Raw genomic sequence first — 20,238 nt, forward strand, 5'->3', positions numbered from 1 at the left:
GGCTCTTGTTTGCATTTCATTTGCAGGGGGCAATGAAACTCAGAAAAGGAAAGAGTCTTGGCCAGGGATGCACTGTTAACCTGATCCTGGAGCCCGCTCCTCAGGCTGCCCAGGTGGGTGGGGAGAGGTGTGAGACGATGGCACTATCTCGACTTTGCCTTTGACCGTTTGGTAACAGAGAGCTGAGGAAAGCAATTATTAAGGCAACTGACTATAGGAGTCCACTTTATACCACATTCAAGCTGTTGCATAACACATGTATATGCATCTTGTTACCTAACACCTGAACAAGTCAAAATTCCATGACACATCTGGTCCTAAGAGATTGTAGGCGTGTAGATGATATTAGGTGAAGCCGCTTCTTACACCTCATGATGAGGAACCATTCTGATTCAGGGGCTAAGACCTGGGCTCACAACATTTCCCAAAGAATTCCAGTGCTAGGAAGCTTCCCTGGTCTGGATGGCCATTCCCTGGGACCAGCTGTCTGAGAGGAAATTGGAACTAGGCAAGAAGTGTCTCTCGGTCCCCAAGATGCCTTCTGTCCATTAGGAATCAATGTCATCAACGTGTTTGTGCAAGAATTGCAGCAAAATCCTGGACGTATTTTAGGTGGAGGCCTACCATGTCACTGGATTCAGATTATTATTGCAAATTCCAACCTGCATTCTTCCTTCTGCTGTGGTGCAGATGCTAGCAGCTACAGAGCCATTTATAGCTGGAGAGCAGCTCCTGCAGCAAACGGCTTACAAGGGCACCATGACCAGGCAGGGCACCCCAGTATGGTGGCAGAAGGGCGGGCAACTCCCAGAAAGCAGTCATTTGTGCCACACTATTGCCCTCCCTGTCTTTATTGACCCCACTTGCTAGGACAAACTCTGGGTGCCAGTTTGTGGCCTTGTGTTCTGGGAAGGGGAGGTAGAGGTGACGTTGAGTTGCTCTTCAGTCTTCCTTAGGATGGAGACACCTTTGGTTTCTGTTTTCTAAGCCAGACAGTTATGTAAAGGGAGGTACACATCCACGTATCCACGTCTACCCTACTGTTGCCCTTCTGGTTAATTTTTCAGAAATATACAGTGATTTTCCTTGTACTGAGCACACTTTAATTTGATGATTTGGCCAGAAGCCCTTCACACCTCATCTGGTTGCCCAGGCCTGGGCCCTGGGAGACTTGGGGGTGTGTTTTCCTTTCCCCCACAGAGGGTCAGCTGGCCTGGATTTATCAAAGCTCTGCCCCCACTTCTTGTGGTGACTGCATCTATCCACCCCCTGGGCTGTGGGACTCCCAGGTGAAAACAGGAGGTAATAATGGGTGGGTGGGAATAATACAAGTGAAGGAGCCTCATAATCCATGTGCTCTGTGCCACTGTTTTCCCCTTTCACTGAAGAAATTCACCAGCACTTTAAGATCTAGCGAGGAGGCCACCTTTCTTGAGCCAAATGCAATCAGCGTGATCTGTACCACAAACTTAGGGGACAAACTTCACCAGACCTCCCTTTTCTATCATGTGAGGCCCCCACATACCAATCAGCAGGAAGCCAAGGGTCTCCTCCCTCCTGAGTGGAGACTGCTGCCATCTCTGAATTGCCCAAGAATCTCCAAGGCTTACAGAGGGTGGTGGAAGATGTCAGTCATCCAGCGCCAGGTAGGGAGGAAGCTGGTCTCTTGGGTCCCGCACCTTGTTACTCGTTTCTGCCTTGGATCCTGTTCAGGCCCAGGATACTTGTGGCTCTAGATCCCTGACAGCCCCATAGAAGCACCCCAGACCTGCCCCCATGGTGACAAGTCAGCAGGGAAGGAGGCTGGCTCTGCAGGGGCCTTTAGCATCAGCTGCTCCTGGGCAGAAATCAGCAAGGCCCTTTACCCTGCTATGGTTCTCAGATTTCAGTGTGCAACAGCATCTGATGCCGGCATTGTCAAACATACAGATTCCTGGGCCAAACCATCACCATGTGGCTTCTCAGGCCTGGGTGGTGGCACTGGGCATCTGCATGGAACAAGGTCTAGACGATGCTCTCCAGGGGTCTGTGGCAACGCTCAGAGGAACATGAGGCCGTTGCTGAGCCTGGCCCCAGCCAGGCTGGGTTCAGGTCTTGATTAGGGCCCTGGGCTAGCTCATGAGACCTCCTAACTTTGACTCTTAGAGGGTTGGGATGAGCGGCTCCCCACACCCTTCCATGGTGCCTACTTGACTGGGTCCCTTCTCAGGACCAGGAAAAGCATCTTCCTTCCCCTCAAGTGACTGTGGCCCCTCTTGTGGTTGGGACAGAAGGGTGTTCCCAAGCCTGAGGACACAGCTGCCCTGGCTGTGTCCTGTTGGGCTCCTGGAGGTGCTGGAGGCTCCAGGTTCTGTCAGGTTCCTTCTCTCCTGTCAGGTCCCTTGGATGGGGCGTGGAGCACATGCGGGGAGGCCTGGAGCTTGGCAGCTTTGTAGACCCAGCTACTGGCAAGAAGTTCCCCAAGGCCCACACTGTCTGGCTGTTTATCAAGGCACTGGCCAGGCACTGTCCTTGCAGGGTCATGGGGTTCTTAAAACGTAGTAAGCACCAGTCTGGACCCTTCGGTCCTCAGTTTGTGGCCTTTGGCCTTCCTCCTTCCTGTTGCTACTTTCGTGCTGGAAGAAGGGCAGGAGCCGCAGGGTTTGAGTCTGGGAACACGGGTCTCAGGTGCTGGGCAGAGGCTGTGGGGTAGTGGGGCTTGGCAGAGATGGCAAAGGACAGATGTGGGTGGACATGGGCTGTGGAGAAATCACTTGAACCCTGCAAACCTCAGGGTTCCTCTATTAAATGGGGACAGCTGAGGCAACTGTGACCCAGAGGGCACTTGGCTGTCTAGCTTTGCTGCAGGACTGGTTGGCCATGAGCATTTGCTTATTTGCTAGTGAAGCTGCTAAAATAAAGATTCGTTCTCAAGTCTGAGTTTTTGAGCTGCTAATGGGGAGTATGGCAATGTGGCTACTGTGAGGAGGAGGGGTCCACCGGCCTGATCCCCCTGCCCCGAGGCTGCAGCCCTGGGATGCTCTGGGGTTTCTATTGGCCTCTGTGTGGGGCTTTAGTGCCCTGGAGAGTGAAAGGAGCCGCCTGTGTGGAGTGGGATAGTCCTCCCCCATGGGGAGGGCACCTAGGAAACGTCACGGCCCAGGGCTCAACAAGGTCTGGGCTGGTTGTGTGAGAGAGGAGTTGGGCTGTGAAGTGAATTAGACCTGCCGCCAAACCCCAACTGGGGTCAAGTCCCAGTGACAATCTGTGGGACTTGCAGACAGCTTGTATCTCATGGCTTGAGGGAGGCAGGTTAGGGATGCATCCCTGGCCACTTTTGAGGTAAGGCAGGAGCGCTCGGGCATGGCCGTCTGCGCAAATACCCCAGGAGCCGCGGGGCGCGTAGAGCTAGTCTGAGCAACTTGCCGGGGGCGGCTCCCTGGGAACCCTTCTCTGAGGCCGCAGGCAGAACGGGCTTGCGCTTGAGAACGGGGCCTGTGCTCAACTTACTGGGGCCTCCCATGGGTGGCCGAGGTTATTTTCCCACACCCTGCCCCACAGCTGCTCTCCAGCTGTCCTCCTTGGAAGCTGTCTGGTGCCCGGGAGAGCTCTGGGCCTGGGGTCCAAATACCTGGGTTCAGTCTCCTGTGGTTCCCTGGCGTGGGCCTCCCTCCTCTGAGCCATGAGGGGTTTGGACAGGGGTTACGAAGCCCTTCCTACCTGCCCGTCCGTCCCTCAGGGGCCGCTGCAGTCTCAGCTTCCTGACTCTTGGCTGCTCTGCCTCTGGGCACTTTTCTTGGCCAGGCGCGGGGCTGGTACCTCTGGTGTCCACGTCTGTTCACGCAAGCAGGTGCCTCCTAGCTCTTGGAAGTCATGGAGGAAGGCGGGCTGGAATCGTTGGGTGGGGGTGGGGGTAGGGGGTTTCACCCTCTGGAGTCCTCAGGGGTGTCAGGGGAACTGGGTGGTCAGAGTGGGTAAGTTCTCTTGGGCGGGGTCACTAGGAGCCCTAAGGCAGCACTGCCGGGGAGAGGGGGACCTCAAGAGGCTCTCGGGGGTGTGGTGGGGTTGGATCTGAGGCTGAGGTGAGGCCAGCGACAAGAGAACAGTGGGCGAGCCAGTGGCCAGAAGGGCTGGGCGATGAAGTGAGCTGCAGGGAGGGGGGACCTGCCAGGATTCCAGGCGGAGACCGTGACCGCAGGGAATGGTTGTGTGAGGCCAGGGTGTGACGGCATCGGCCTAGATGTCTTCCTCAGTCCAACTTAGATACGAGGGAGCTACAGAATGTGGAGCAGCAGACACGCTGTTCCTCTACCCCTACTTCCAACTATGCCACTGAGTCCTGAGCACCTGCAGCGTGCTAGATGGCATCCATGACAGCCCGGGGAATACAGAGAGGAACTCGCCACACCTCCAGCCAGCTAGAGCCTAGCAAACCGCCACAACCTCCCCCTCCTGCCAATATTCCTCTTGACACAACCCGATTGGTTCCACATCCACCCTCTCCCGTGGCCTTGTGCCTGAGGTCTGGCCTCATTGGAGGGTCCCGTTCTCCCCTGTGCAGTGACTGGCTGAGGCTTAGTTCAGCGGTGTAGTTGTGTCCAATCAGACGCTGAGGAAGGGCAGATGGGCAGCTTCTGGGAAGGGCACAGTCACAGTGCTGGGAAGAGGCTGTCTGGCTCCGCGGCCCTGCAGGCGCAAGTGATTCGGTGGCTTGATGTTCCGGGCATCCAGGACCCACTGGTTCACAACCAACTGCATTCATGCGACTGACTCCCAAAGCCGGGCTCTGGGGGATGGGGCGACACCAAGAGCTGGTGCCATGGGCGCCATTTCAACTTTCTCCTTTCCCAGCAAACACAGGCACCCAGGCTGAAACGGAGTAAAGATCCTGGGGTCTCAAGACTCAGGCCTATATTGGTGGCTGCCACTCACTAACATTTCAAAACATGAGCCTGTTCTAAAAATTGTCCATCAAACACTGAACAACCACTGAATAACAAGGCCCTGGAGTGGCTCATCCTATGTAAGAGCAAGGGCAAAACTCACTGACCCGTGTCCACTGTGGAAAACAGGATGGGCTCGCAGGACCAACACAAACACCCATGAAGGGGCAGACAGGGAGAGTTGGGACCTCCAAAGACAAGTGGTGCTTGAGCTGGCTTGAGGAGGCTGCCCCATCTCTGAGGTGGGGGAGGGATCAAGGTGCCTGACTCCTGAGTTGAGGCAAACAGGCCTCTGCCAACCAGAAGGTGAAGCACGGCGGCCCTCCCCGCTCTTCACCTTCTCCGGGTGGGCCAGGGCATCTGCTGCTGTCCGAGTGGAGGTGCCCACGGGTCTGCAGCATCTTGGCTGCAGCAGGATAGCCAGCACCGGTGGGAAGGGCTGTATACGTGGGCTTGTGCTTGTGAATGCAGGCAGTCCATGGACACAGCTAGGGAGGTGGGCACCACCACTGGGCAAGGAGGACCCTTTTCTCTGCAAGCCCAAGCCCAGGCAAGGGCACCAGGAGTGGCTGCTGGCTCTTGGCTTGGCACCATGGGTACACCCTGCATTTGAAAGCCCTAGTGTCCCTGTAGGCAGGCACCACCAGCAGCAGCAGTTCTCAAAAATGGCCTAGTTTTCAGCAACGAGCTTTGGTGCCTGGCCTCTAGCCAAGCCCCTCACCCTGGGCTCCTGATCTCACCGCTCCACCTTCAGTGACCTCACCCATGCTTGTTTCAGAACAGGGAAGCCCACTGCAGTCCCCATGTGGGCAACAGGAGTCAGAGAGGTTGCCTTTAATAGCTCAGTTACTATTGTTTATGTTGATAAAGGGTCTGTTAACATACTGCAAAAGAGAACCAGGAAAGAGGTCCAGCATGGGAAGCACTGCCTTACTGTACCCTGCTCTCAACTGAGGCTCCTGTGATGAGCACAGTGGGCACACACCCCATCCCCAACCTGTCCACAGGTCGCTGGGCCATGGTGGGGCTGGGAGTGACACTGCTGTGAGGGGAACATGGAGAGCTGGTGGCTCACTCATGGTGAGAGGCTCAAGGGCGGCAGTGGCTTTGCAGCAAAGTTGGCAGCTGGAGCAGTGTGTGGGGCCTGGGAAGGAACTGGGAAGGAACAGACAGGGTGGGGCTGGGGGAACTGCCAGGAACTGCCAAGGATCCTGAGCTGGGCCACTGCGAAACTGAGATGGGTGCTTGTCACATGGGAGCCACTTCATTTGGCTAAGCATTGGGTCTAGATTCAGGAGCCACGATGCTGCCCTGGGTACCACCCCCCCCCCACCGTGGTGGGTGTGGCACAGACACAGGCCTCTGCCAACAGGCAGCTGGGCACACCGGGCACTCAGGTTGCCTTCTCCTTCCCGCTTTCCTTTGGTTCCTCTTTCAGGTTCTCAGTCACGAGCTTCATTTGCTGTTAAGAGAAAATAGGACACCAGGTGAGCCACAGAAGCCTAAGTAGTGGCACCTAAGCAGTGGCAGAGGCCTCTGCTCTCTGTGGAAGCCTGGCCAGTGCCTTTGACCCCAGGGAAGTGGTGACTCTGATGCTGCCTGCAGCTTCCAGCAAGTCCCTGGGTCTGACTCTGAGTAGATGGCAGGCAGTTGGTGTGGTGGAAATGCAATGTTGCACTGTGTGAGCTCAGACCAGCAGGGATTTTAAGGACACTGAAATGAGAAGCAGCTGGTGTCTCCTCCCTGGATGGCCAGGATGAGAGGAATAGGGGGACAGAGCCTGAGAGAGGACGGGGCATAGGCTTGGGACCAAGTGCTTGCTTTGCCCCTGTGCACTGAGCGACCCTGGCAGTTTGACCTCGCTGAGCCGGAGTTTCCAAATCTGCAGTGAGAGCAACAGTGCATATTTTGCAGGGCGGGTGCAAGTATTGTTGTCCACGAAGTTCCTGGCACAGAACAGATGCCCGAAATCATCAGATGTTTCTCACCAGCCTTTTGTCCCTAGTACAGCCACAGGACTTACCCTCACCCCTCCACCCCCATCCTCACTGGGAACAACCCATTAAGTCTCTGTGAGGGTGACATCAAGATAGAGGCACCCTCCTGGAGGGCAGGATGGGAGACTTCCAGGGAGGTGTCAGAAGGGAGAGCCTGTGCCCACAAGTCAGGCAGCAGTGTGAGGGGCAGTTCTGCTGCTCCTACCTTCCCCTACCCCAGCCCCGAAGCTCCCAGACACTTCGGTTTTGTGGCTAGAAAACACCACTGCAGCTCTGCCCTATTTGTTGAATAAATGAATAACTATAATACTGTGGAAGTTGGCTTCAAACAGATTTTCGATAACAGTGATTCACTTATGGAAAAACAAAACTCTTGAGTGCAAACGTGGCTGGTGCCCCCAGTACCTGGCTACTCATCTTGAGAGCCCCGAGGGCCACACAGGGCTGGAAGCAATACCACGCTCCCTGTGGCTTTCAGTGGGAGAAGCCACTTTCATAGGCTGTCTATCCAAAGCCCTTGTCTGCTGCTTTAACTTACCCTTCTAAGGAGCCTTTAGCTCTGCAGTACCTCAGGAAGGCGCTCTCAACTCCTGACCATTCTCCTGTTTTCTGAGCCTGGCCTGTCTCCCATGGGGCAGCTCAGTGATGGCTCCTGGAAGCTGAGCCCTCTGCATTTGGCTTGGGGAGGGGACTGGCTGGCCCTTTCTTATCCATGTCGAAGCAGGGCTTAGGAGATGACTTTTGATAAGAAAGGGGGCTACAGAGAGTCAAGGTGACCAGTTTATCAGCAGTGGGGGTGAGAGGGTTCTTACTGCAGGGGCCACAGCATTTCAGCAGGCCCGGAGTAGGGGGTAGACACAGGAGTTAACACGGGCCCAGGGACATGCCCTGTCCAAATGACCCACCACTGTAAGATTTCTATAACCTTCATCCTGCCAGGGGGATAGAGATGGTTTGATTAATAGTTCACACACCTAGAGAGGCTGAACTGCCAGGCCCTATAAAAGTCTCCCCAGAGTTTTTTGCATCTGCTACCTCTTCCATTACTAACATTTCAGGTCTTCCCACAAACCCATGCTATTAACTACAGATATAAAATGTCACCATAAATAAAAACTGTAGTATTTCAGCCCAGGTTCACTGCAGACTCTTCTAGCTGTTATCATTTAATACTTATACGACTTTTAAAATGTCTTTTTTTTTTTTTTTTTTTTAAGAGGGTCTTACTCTATTGCCCAGGCTGGAGTGCTGAGGCATGATCACACTGCAGCCTTGAACTCCTGGGCTCAAGGGATCCTCCTGCCTCAGTTTCCCAAGTAGCTAGGACTACAGGCATGAGCCACTGTGCCCAGGAAATTTAGCTAAACTAAAACAATAATGAAGACAGAACATTCCCCAGCTTGTCACAGAACCTTGCAGCCACATTTCCCTGGCATTCCACATGGGGAATAAAATAAAAATGGGAGCATTTGAGGCTCCTTTCAAGGCATGTGTGGCTGGAAGCCCCGTGAGGTCAGGCACAGAAGCATCCAGCAGCTCTCTGGGAGGGGCCCCCTGCTCCACAGTAGCCAGGGTGGATGGGCCTTCTCCTCTGAATGACCAAACCCAATGTGACTTTTGTCTCACTTCCTGGGGCTGGTTCTGTGGTGCCCCCCACTTGTCCTTATAACTGATGTGCCCATGGGGGGCTTCTTCAGGGCCACAGCCCCTTCTCTCAGGCCCAGGGTTGGGGGCTTCACCCAAGTTCGGGGAAGGAACTCAGAACTCACTTGACTGGGCTCCTCCCACCTGCAGTGCCTGCCTTGCTCAGGGCAGCACCTAAGAGCCTGAGGATGTCTGCGAGGTCACAAGGTCATCTGTGCTGAACTGCCCTGCTGGTGGCAAAGGTAGAAAGAATGGCCAGGGACCCTCCAGTCCTCCCTTGCCTCAGGCCAGGCAGGAGCCATTTGCACATTTCTGCTCTTTCCTTCACCTGCCCTGGAGCAAGGCTTCTTTTAAAGCCATGAATGATCAAGCCTCACTGGAGTTCTGTGATCCCCAAGTTGGGCCAGGGCCATGGGATGTCTCAAGGCGAACTTGGCAGCCAGGAGAGCAGGAGGGGACAGGAAGGCTGTGCTCCCAGGGCCTCTACAGGGCAGTGGCAGACCAGGTGATTTCCTTCCAAGGGCACTGTCCCTCCCACGGCCATGGTATGGAGGGGGGCTCAACTCGACTCCCTGGGTTGCCTGTGCCCACAGTCTCCAGCTGGGAGACCCTAAGCCAATGGCAGAACCAGAAATTAAAACCTGCAGCTAAAGTCCAAAGAAAAACCCAAGTGATTTGGAGGAAATGAGCTGCAACAGCCTGCTTTGCTGAGACAAGTTAAATTGTCATGAAGTCAGTGGCTGCTGACACCCACACCTTTTCTGTGTAAATGGGGCAGGCCTCTACCTCCCTTGGCTGCAAATGGAGTCAGAGCCACAGATACTCATTACTGGCTGACTGGCCCTAAGATAGTTTCTCTTAGGTAAACTAATTGCTATCTGAGTCTGTAACCCTCAGTACGGGGTCATGCGACTTACAACAAGAATATCTCATTTGTCTTCCCTGTAGTGACTGTGATGCAAACCTGCCCTCCTGGTGAAGAGGAGGCTGAGCCCTAACCACAGTCCTGGTCCAAGAGCACTTCCCACACCCTCCCCGATGGGGAAGTGGGAGCACTGGCAGAAGCGACGTCAGGATCACAACATTTATGATTAGGAAAGAAACTTGAACAGTCTCATGGCCACTTAAGAATCCTGAGACCTGGTTAAATGCAGGCCCTACAGTGGGCCCCAGACTCGAATTTTTAACGAGCCCTTGAGTTTTTCCACTGGCTATCCCAGGCTTGCAAATCTCTGATTTGTTGTCGGTCACCTTTCACAAACAAGCAAGCTTGGGCCACAAGGGGTGAAACAGGTTTCTCCCAGGCCACACTGCAGGCTCCGGCTGAGCGGGCTGGGCAGTGCCTAGGCACCAGGCTGCCTCTGGCAGCTCAGCTCTTTGGCTTCTTCTCCTTAACAAACCTGGCTGGAGGGTGGGTGGGGTGGGAGTGAGCAACATTATCCCCTTAAAAAAAAACCTGGCTTCTTTGGGGATCCTTAAATTAAAACCTTCATAAAAATATAAGCAAGATAATAGAGCTGACAACTTCTCCAAAAAAGTATCAAAATGGAGAGAGAATGGAATTTTCCCCTAACTTGTGACTCATTAAAACATCCATGCTCCAAATTATTCTTTAAAAAGCACTAATTTTTTGCATCATGATTACTAATGGTTATAATAGGAACCCAGTCATTAAGTGTGTTGGCCAAATGCACAGCTTGACCTGAGGAAGACTGGGTGACTGGATCCCCTTTTCTCTGTGGAGAAGTACAGAAAACTTTCTGAGAATTGCAACGCTTCCCACAGACCTGGAATGGCCACGGTGGACTCCATAGACTTGTGATAACCACGGTGGACACCATGAACCTGAAATGGCTCCTTCTCCCTCCCAGCCCTGTAGCAGAGACTCCCTCTGGCTGAGCCCACAATAAACTTTAGGATCCTTCTATTCATAGCATTCAGGGAATCACTACCATTTGATTACATCTCCTGCTCAATTTGAAATCTACTAGCAACTACTCCATTACCCCTTCTCACCCCTGTCCCCCTCCCAAACCACGACCTACAGAAGGAATCTGTCTGGGGAGCCCTTGACTGAAGGATAGAAAAATCCCATGTGTCATCAGTTACTGTTCACTAGTGGCCTCACCGTTCATGTCCTCTGAGTGCAGGGTGCAGTGGCTGGGATGGAGCCAGGCCGGTGGCCACGTAGGGTGTCTGGGAATGGAGTTCTAGGCCAGTTCAGTTCAGCCCAGCAGCAGCACCTGGCTCCCCTGGCCCACCCTAGCCTTAGGTGTGCAGGCCTGAGAACAGAGCATCATGATCACCCATTCCCATTCCCCCACCCAAAATCTGATTTAATGCACCTAAGTGTGGCCTGGGCACAGGGGCTTTTCAAAGATTCCCAAGTGATTCTAACATGCAGGTGAGGTGGAGAGCCACTACCTGAAACGAAGCCACCCTCCAAGTCTCCCTGAGAAGGGGAATGGCAGGGAAGAAGGGAGGATCAACTTTGAGCCTCCTCCACTCAAGCTGTGCACACACCCCTTATTCACGCCTTGCAACAAGCACAGGCTTCTCTACAGGTGTCAGTGACATGGCCCTGGGGACTCACAAAGCTACACAGCTTATTGAGGACATACAACTAGAGTCAGGGCAAAAATCAAGCCTGATAATTTAGACAAAAAAGGAGAGTGGGGCTTCTGAAGCACCTATTTTCACAAAGACTTTATTTGTTATCTCTATTGGAAAGTTTACCTCAAACAGTGTTCTGAAAATATCATAATACAATGATTAAAAAGTCCAAGGCTGGCCGGGCGCGGTGGCTCAAGCCTGTAATCCCAGCACTTTGGGCGGCCGAGACGGACAGATCACGAGGTCAGGAGATCGAGACCATCCTGGCTAACACAGTGAAACCCCGTCTCTACTAAAAAATACAAAAAAACTAGCCGGGCGAGGTGGCAGGCGCCTGTAGTCCCAGCTACTCGGGAGGCTGAGGCAGGAGAATGGAGTAAACCTGGGAGGCGGAGCTTGCAGTAAGCTGAGATCGCACCACTGCACTCCAGCCTGGGCGACAGAGCGAGACTCCGTCTCAACAACAACAAAAAAAGTCCAAGGCTGTCTGGGCTTGGTGATGCCATAAGGCTCTAACCAGCCACGACAGCAGTGAGTAGAGGGGCAAGAAGGTGCCTACAGCAGCCCACCACGCAGTCCTGGAGGGAGTTACGCCCACCTCTCCCTCTGATTGTTGCTTCATTTTAATACTTGACAAAATGTAAAAATGTAAGACTTGCGGGCAACCACAAGTGCCAGTGCTCCAGCTCCCACCTCCCACCCCAGCCAGTCTTTCTCCAGTTGTCCCCATCTCAGGAAGCAGTGCCACCACCAGCCAGCATCTCAGACCGTAGAACTTCGGCCATCTCTGCGGATGCCTGCTCCCCCAGTCCAGCGCCTCTACCTGTCACACACCCACTGCTCCTGCCTCCCTCCTCAAGGCTGTGCCCCTGCCTGCACTGAGACTGCACCCCAGACCGTCCCACTCTTGTCCCAAGGCAGCCCAAGCAGGGTTTTAAATGGGGGGCTGTAGTATGCCACTCCAAGGTCCCCGGTCCCCACCATGCTGGGGACTGCAGTTCATCCCTTCTTGTCTCTCATCCTCGTACCCTGCTGCCCTGCACTCCAGCCTTGCTTCTGCTCCAGCCACCAGCTCCCTCCAACCAGGCTTGCCTGCCCTGCCTGAGCTTTGCTGGCAACTCCTTTCTGCCACTCAGTCCTCAGCCTGTCTCTTCCTCATCCCTCTATTTCCTCCTCTCCTGTCACCATCCCATCCCTCTATTTCAATTCCTGCACTCCTCTCATTACCATCTGGTTTATTCATTGTTTATTTGCAGATTTTCTTTTCTGTCTTAAATGTTGTATCCTTCCTGGTATGTGGTCTCCAGAGAGCAGGGCCATGACTAGACCCCAGGGCCTATGACAGTGCCTGGCACTGAGTTGATGCTCCATGAAAACTGGAAGAGGGACCAGCTTGCAGCCTGCAGTAGCAGCCAGAGAAATTCTAATTTAGCCAGTAACCTCAGTGTAATTCTGATGAACTTGTAAAGCCTCTTTTTTCATGTGTATGAAAGAGAAAAGCCTCTTTTCTCATGTAACACATATTCAAGTTCTTGAAGTCAGCATCACGCTATGGCCCACGAATTGGTCAGTCCCATGTATGGGATCACAGAAAACACACCAGTAGCATGGGCTTTATGTCAGAAGCACCGGGTTTCAGGGTTCCCAACAGCTACCTGCCCTGGTAACAGTGCAGATTTGGGTCCCAGCCTAAGGTTTTGACTCAGAAGCTGGGTGAGGGGTGGGTGGCAGAAATCATGGCTAGCAAGCTCAAGCTGGGTGAGGGTCAGGGTGGGGTGGCGGGGAAGTGTGACAGAAATCATGGTTAGCAAGCTCAGATGTGGCTCTGGTGAAGGGGAAGGTGGTCTGCAGTTACACCTGTGTGGGAGAAGGATGGTGCCAAATAATCAGCTTGGTCCCAGCTAGAAACAAAGACTCCTCCAAGAAAATCAAATCCCCACTCCAGAAACGCTCCCGCTCACGCAACAGGAGACATATGAGGGAGTCTACGACATAGTCCATTAACTGCATGAGCTGACCGTGGGGTGGGTGGATGTCAGTTCAAAAAGGGGAAACAAAGGTGTAATGTCTGTTTCTCAAATGATTTTTTGAGCCCTGTTTTCTCTACACGTCTGGGTTTCAGAGCAAAATTTCCCAAAGCAGAAGTTAAAGGACTTTGAAAGGAGATATTGTGAGACTGCAAATTACTTCCCATGGAGAGTGAGGAGCCCACAGAAGCCAGAGGTTGGCTTTCCAGCCACCCCCAGGCACACACTTTTCCTGACGCTTCTGGAAAAGGGAGCTAGTCATGTCTGATTAACTACAGCCACCTCCCAAATCTGGGCTGTTGGACTCCTCACACACCTGCCAATGCTACAGGCCATGAGGTTCCACAGGTGGCCAGAAAGAGCTGGATGCTAACACAAAATGACCAAGCAAAATGGACCAACCTCCCTGGGTCTGGAAAATGTTGTCGGGGCAGCAAGCCCTCACCAGGGCTGCTCATCCCCTCTGTCCTTTCATGTTCTCTCAGTGGGCACTGATATTTTCTCCAAGTTATGGATACCCCAAATATACATGAAATCACCTAGTAACTAATCCAACAGACCCTTCTGCATAACCCCCAGGCTGCAGCACGGAGTGGACGCACCCATCTAGATGGTTCCTGCAGGCTGTAGGGCTCAGGCCCGTGGGTCTGGGTATCAGTCCTATGCTTCCTAGGGTTCCCTGTGCCAGGTTCATGCCAATCTTGGCTACTTACCTCCCCATTTCCTACATTTCTAATCGCTCTTGTACAGCAAAACCTCTTTTTTACCTCCTTTGTTGATATAACTTTTAATGTCTGCTATATTACTTGTGTGTAATTTAAATTTATAGTGACCAACACTTACATCACATTGCATGCCAGGCACTGTTCTAAACGCTATGCACATTTGATTTACTCCTCATAACCACCCTATGAGAGACATACCATTATCATTTTAAAGAAAAAACAGAGGCACAGAAAGGTTGAGAAACTTGCACCAGGTTATAGCAGGTTTTAGCCCAGGCTGTCTGGCTCCAGAGCTGGCTCCTAACCTGCAGGCTGCCCTGCCCCTGCCCTGATGTCGGATCTAGACGTTTCATTTTTGTACTATAATAATATCACCCAACTGTCCACCCGGGTCACCTGTGCTTTGAGATTCAGATTCAACTGGATCACACCTCCAATCCACGAGGTCTTGTAAGTATCTCTGAATTATTGGTGTGAATCCAATTTTGTCTTGTCACACCTGGCTCAGATTTCCTGCTTCTGCTAAATCTCTGAAACCATGGCAGCCTGGCTCCAGATACACTAGGTTAATCTTATCTTGATCTATATGCACACATTTTAGCAAGATATTAAAGAGTGTTTAAAACTTTAAGAATCAGCCGGGCATGGTGGCTCATGCCTGTAATCCTAGCACTTTGGGAGGCCAAGGTGGGCATATGACTTGAAGTCAGGAGTTCAAGACCAGCCTAGCCAACATAGTGAAACCCCGTCTCTACTAAAAATACAAAAATTAGCCGGGCGCGGTGGCAGGTACCTGTAATCCCAGGCTGAGGCAGGAGAATCACATGAACCCGGGAGGCAGAGGTTGCAGTGAGCCGAGATTGCACCACTGCACTCCAGCCTGGGTGACAAAGTGAAACTCCGTCTCAAAAAACGAACAAAAAAACTGCAAGAATCATTTTTTTTGGGTGGGTGCAGTAGCTCATGATGGTGATCCCAGCACTTTGGGAGGCCAAGGCAGGTGGATCACCTGAGGTCAGGAGTTTGAGACCAGCCTGGCCAACATGGTGAAACCCTGTCTCTACTAAAAATACAAAAAAAAAAAAAAAAAAAAAAAAAGCCAGGTGTGGTGGTGGGTGCCTGTAATCCCAGCTACTCAGGAGGCTAGTGTAGGAGAATCGCTTGAACCCAAGAGGTAGAGGTGGCAGTGAGCCAAGAACGCACCATTGCAGTCCAGCTTGGGTGACAAGAGTGAAACTCCATCTCACAAAAAAAGAATCAATTTTTAAAAAATATCCAGAAGTCCTTGATGATTTTTTTTTTTTTTTAAAGAAAGGCTTCCAACGGGAACAAGAACAAGAAAATGTGGAAACCACAGTGAGACGTTGGCAAAATCACAAATGCTCAAGCAGCTGAAACTCGGATGCAGAGGCACTTCCTTTAAACAAAAATGATTTAGACCAGGTCTCCTACTCTCCTAGCTAAAAGAGGCAGGTGAATCCTTGAAATCACAACTTCCTCAGAATCTTCAGGCAAGACTCCCTGGACTCCAGAGCCAGAGAGAGCAACAGGACAGTTTATTCCCCTCTTGCCCATGCATGGCAAGCCATAGGAGCCTGGGGGAGAAGTGTGTCTTCCTAGAACAGAAGCTCCTTGAGGGATGGATTTAATGCCATATAATATTTTTTGTTTGTTTATTTTTGTTTGTTTTTACAACTTTGTCACATTCAATATTTTTAATAAATAAAAAACAGGCATGTGCTTTAAATATTATCCAACTTATTACCAACTGCACCCCATTAAAACGTGTGACCTGGAGGAAAGAGAATGGAAGGAGTCCCTTGGTGGTTCAGCGCTGTGTGTGCCCCAGATGTGTTCTGATAGCCTCTTGTCACCAGCTGGCTGGGATGGAGAGCTGCTGAAGAGCACTGCCAACAAAGAGCATGGCAGAACTAGAAACCTCAATCTGCAAGGGACTGCAGTTTACTAAACACATAAAAGGGAGCAGAAACATTAATAAATTATTCAGGAACAAGAAAGGTTAAAATAAGCCATGTCTCCTCCACTGGATGAAGAGAAAAAGCTGGCAACAGAGGTTGCTTAAAAGGCTGAATTGAATGGACGGTTTTTTGAAACATCCTGATATGAGCATGGAGAACAGTGGGCTGGGGGTGTACTGCGGACATCGACCAAGGGTACTACAGCAGTGGCTGAGGCTGAGATGGGGGCAGTATTTTGACACTTGTAAAGTAGAGGTATAATTGTAAATAAAAAGAATCAAAGTCCCTAACATCAAGAGCAACCTATGACTAATCTTAAGGAAATAATATAATTATTTACAAAAGCTACAATTACTTCTGGAATGACCATCAACTATGTGTATTACGGCAACATAGGTAAGAGGGCAACAAAGAGTGAGGAAGACATGGGAGTGATGTTCCCAGATGGGAAGACCAAAAAGACAATGAAGGTGACACCAATTCTGAGAAAGGGGGAAATTTTCATATTTTTGCAAATAGTAATGTAAAAATAACATGTAACCAGTTTGCCTCCAAATCATAGGGCAAAGAATGAAGTTTCTTTTAAAAATAACTTTGGCATGGCTTCTTTCTAGTTTCACTGTAACTAGATCTAGATCTACAGCTGTGATGTTATTTTGCAAACAGAAATGCAAAGAGGAGATCTTCCACCCAGGTTCTGCTGTAAGATGGCGGTGAGCTGTTTCAGAAGCCAGCGAGATCTACAATCTTCTTTTTTTTTTTTTTTTTTTTTTTTTTGAGATGGAGTCTCGCTCTGTCGCCCAGGCTGGAGTGCAGTGGATCTCAGCTCACTGCAAGCTCCGCCTCCCGGGTTCACGCCATTTTCCTGCCTCAGCCTCCCGAGTAACTGGGACTACAGGTGCCCGCCACCTTGCCCGGCTAGTTTTTTGTATTTTTTAGTAGAGATGGGGTTTCACCATGTTAGCCAGGATGGTCTCGATCTCCTGACCTTGTGATCCGCCCGTCTCGGCCTCCCAAAGTGCTGGGATTACAGGCTTGAGCCACCGCGCCCGGCCAAGATCTACAATCTTCTTGCATATTATCCTCGGCCCTATGACACTGACACATTCAGTGATGTTACTAGGACATTGTCCCAATTGTTCAGGTCATCTAGATGATCAAGAGCATCTGGTCTGGAGGAGATATTTCTTGGACAAGACTTACATAGCATCACTTCTTTTTTAAAACAATATTTAAATTACTTTTTTTTGAGACAGGGTTTCACTCTGTCACCCAGGCTGGAGTGGAATGCAGTGGCACAATCACAGCTCACTGCAGCCTGGACCTCCCGGGCGCAGGTGATCCTCCCACCTCAGCCTCCTGAGTAGCTGGGAGGCTGGAGTGTGCCACCACACCCAGCTCATTTTTTGTATGTTTTGTAGAGATGGGTTTTCACCATATTGCCCAGGCTTGTCTTAAACTCCTGGTTCAAGTGATCTGTCTGCCTTGGCCTCCCAAAGCACTGGGATTACAAGTGTGAGCCCCCATACAAGGCCCACAGCATCACTTTTTCAGGAAGGTGCTCCCTCCTCCTTGCCTGGGAGGAAGGGTGCCAAGTCTTTCAGGAATAACTACTTTCCTGTCTGTAAGCCCTTAGAGCCAAGGAGGGCGGCAGCATTGCTCTTTCACAAGCCAGAGAGTCCCCTATGTTGCCACACAGGTCACCTGGGGCCCTTGAGAGATGAGACCCAGAGAGGTTTGTGACCATCCAAGGCCAAGATGACCATCTAGCCAGCCCTCATCTTTGATCTGCAGGTTCCATGTTGATAGCTAGAGAGCCAGGGCTCAGGTTCAGGCTGGGAGAGGAGGCGTGGCCAGGCCAGGGGACACCAAGCACAAGTGGCTGCTCCAAAGAAACCCTCCGCAGGCTCCTTCGCTGAAAGCCATGGCTAGGTGACATTTACAGATCCAGGAACTGAAAGCTTGACAGTTTGGTTAGATCAAGGCATGATGCAAAAGTTTAAAAGCCCAAAGAATAGAAATAAGCACTCTCAAAATCAAAGAGTCTCTAAAAGGACCCTGAGCTGGGGTGGCACAGTGGTGGCCATCTAATAAAGATGCCTTGGTGGTCAGAAGTAATCCAGTGTCCACCCTCCCACTGGAGTCCCGACTCATGGAGTATGAGGGGACACAATTTCACTGTGGCACGAGAAAGAAACTCAGTTTAGAAAGTTAAAGGATGAGGTAAGAGCACACTAAATGAAATGAAGGAGACAGTCCACTGCCCACATCAGTTTCAACACAACTTAGTAAATGTTACTGTTAACTATAAAGGGAGAACAACTTTAATCTAAGAAAACACTGCCAGTGGCCACAAGGAAAGTGAAAGTGGGATGAGTAGGAGCAGCTGCCAAAGGGTGAGCTCCTTCTCTGCCCAGAGAAGCTCTGCACCCACTTTCTGCACACCTGGGAAGGTAAAGGAGGCACCCAGGCATCAAAGGACCCCTGGTGGTGGCAGAGGGGATTGGTTCCATTCTTCAGAAACACCAAGTCCATCACCAAGGTGAAAACAGATCCTTATGAAATGCAGCCACAACTGCCAGCCACAGAGAAAGTATAAATGTTTCCCATCAGCTTTATAATCTTTCCCAGGGCAGTTTTCCCCACATCTGAACACTGTATAGCCCTTTGATAAATGCAAATATCTATATCTATAATGTCATTTAAAATTTCAATATTACTACTATGAATAAAACAAAATTGATAATTACAACATTATGATTTTTAAAATTCTATATCCCCTCACTGCACAAAAGATTACCATGTACCCTTCCCCCAAGAGCAGGGCCCTGTTGCTGGCCAGTTGAGAAGGGCTACCCCTGGGTGCTGATGGCTGTGAGTCATCAGAATTGCAGGCACTAGGCACCCCTTCTATAGAACCTGGGTGAAGCTGGAGCCACGGATGGTTGACTGACTATGCTTGATTTTTGTATAGAAACAACACAGTAAGTGTTAGGCAGGGATTCTAGCCTTTGTTCACTTGACATCATTTTCCCTCAGAAAAGTGAATTTTTACTCATTCCCACCTATAAACCTCAACAAGCAGGATTAATTACTGCTTCTCCCCAACACCTTTCATTTCACTTTAATTTTCCATTACCTATAGCCCTTCCTGAGTGGCAGTCCCTGTAACCAATACTGATCACTAAATATAGGTTGATGAAAATGTCACTGAACACTCCTCACTGCTATGCTACAGGATCTTGAGCACACACGGCAGCCAGTCAATATTTTCACAAATCTAGAACTAAAGTGACACAATGCTGTCCCAGTTGGTGACAAAAGGCCATCAAAACACATCTGGGGCACACACAGCACTGAACCACCAAGGGACTGTCTTTCCATTCTTTTTCCTCCAGGTTACACATTTTAATGGGGTACAGTTAGTAATAAACTGGATAATATTTAAAGCATATGCCTTTTTAAATTAAAAATATTGAATGTGCGTTTGCAATTGGAGAACTGAGAAGCAGTGAGGAGTGAGCCCTGAACTTGAAAATGGTGAATAGAAGGAAGGACTAACCTGCAGCTTCCACTCGGGCAAACAGGGCAGTGCGTGGAGACCCACATCATGAATTTTTGCTCCAAGAACTACTGCAGGAACATACCAGGAAAGCCAAGAGAATCCACAGACCCTTTGAAGGAGGTGGACTGCCGCCGCAGGCTCTGTGGGACAGCCAGGAACTAAGTCGGCTTGCTTTCTCGGCTGGAAGGCATGTAGCCTGGGGAAAGTTCTCAGCCCCGGAAATAAACTCAGCGCTGTTGTGGGGGCATGGTGGGAGGGAGACTGGCCTTTTGGACTGTGGGCTGCATGGGGGCTGGGTAAGGCCTGTGGCTGCTGGCTTTCCCCAACTTTCCTGATGACCTGTGTAATACAGCAGAGGCAAGGTTGTTTAACACCCCCAAAAGATCACACTAGCTCACCAGCAATGGATCCAAACCAAGATCAAATCTCTGAAATGCTAGAAAAATAATTCAGAAGGTTGACTATTAAGCCAATCAAGAAGGCACCAGAGAAAGATGAAGTCCAACTTAAAGACATTTAAAAAAAAATGATGCAGGATATGAATGGAAAAATCTCCAGTGAAATAGATAGCATAAATAAAAAACCATCACAACTTCTGGAAATTAAGGACGCACTTAGAAAATTGCAAAATGCACTGGAAGTCTCAGCAACAGAATTGAACCAACAGAAGAAAGAATTTCAGAGCTCAAAGACAAGGCTTTCAAATTAACCCCATCTGACAAGAACAAAGAAAAAGAATTAAAACAAACAAACAAACAAACAAAAC

General features: G+C 50.7%; 1 long non-coding RNA gene across 2 annotated transcripts in view; it reads right to left on the bottom strand.

Annotated features, from left to right (window-relative positions):
* Positions 1–20,238, bottom strand: part of LOC115899101 — an 80,799-nt gene that overhangs the window by 6,922 nt on the left and 53,639 nt on the right. For both annotated transcript variants that reach the window (XR_004058741.1, XR_004058742.1), the window contains exon 2: positions 3,700–6,384. This is a non-coding gene — a long non-coding RNA (uncharacterized LOC115899101). The remainder of the gene's footprint in view (positions 1–3,699; positions 6,385–20,238) is intronic.

This window comes from Rhinopithecus roxellana, chromosome 1 (genome assembly GCF_007565055.1).
Source record: "Rhinopithecus roxellana isolate Shanxi Qingling chromosome 1, ASM756505v1, whole genome shotgun sequence".
NCBI lineage: Eukaryota > Metazoa > Chordata > Mammalia > Primates > Cercopithecidae > Rhinopithecus > Rhinopithecus roxellana.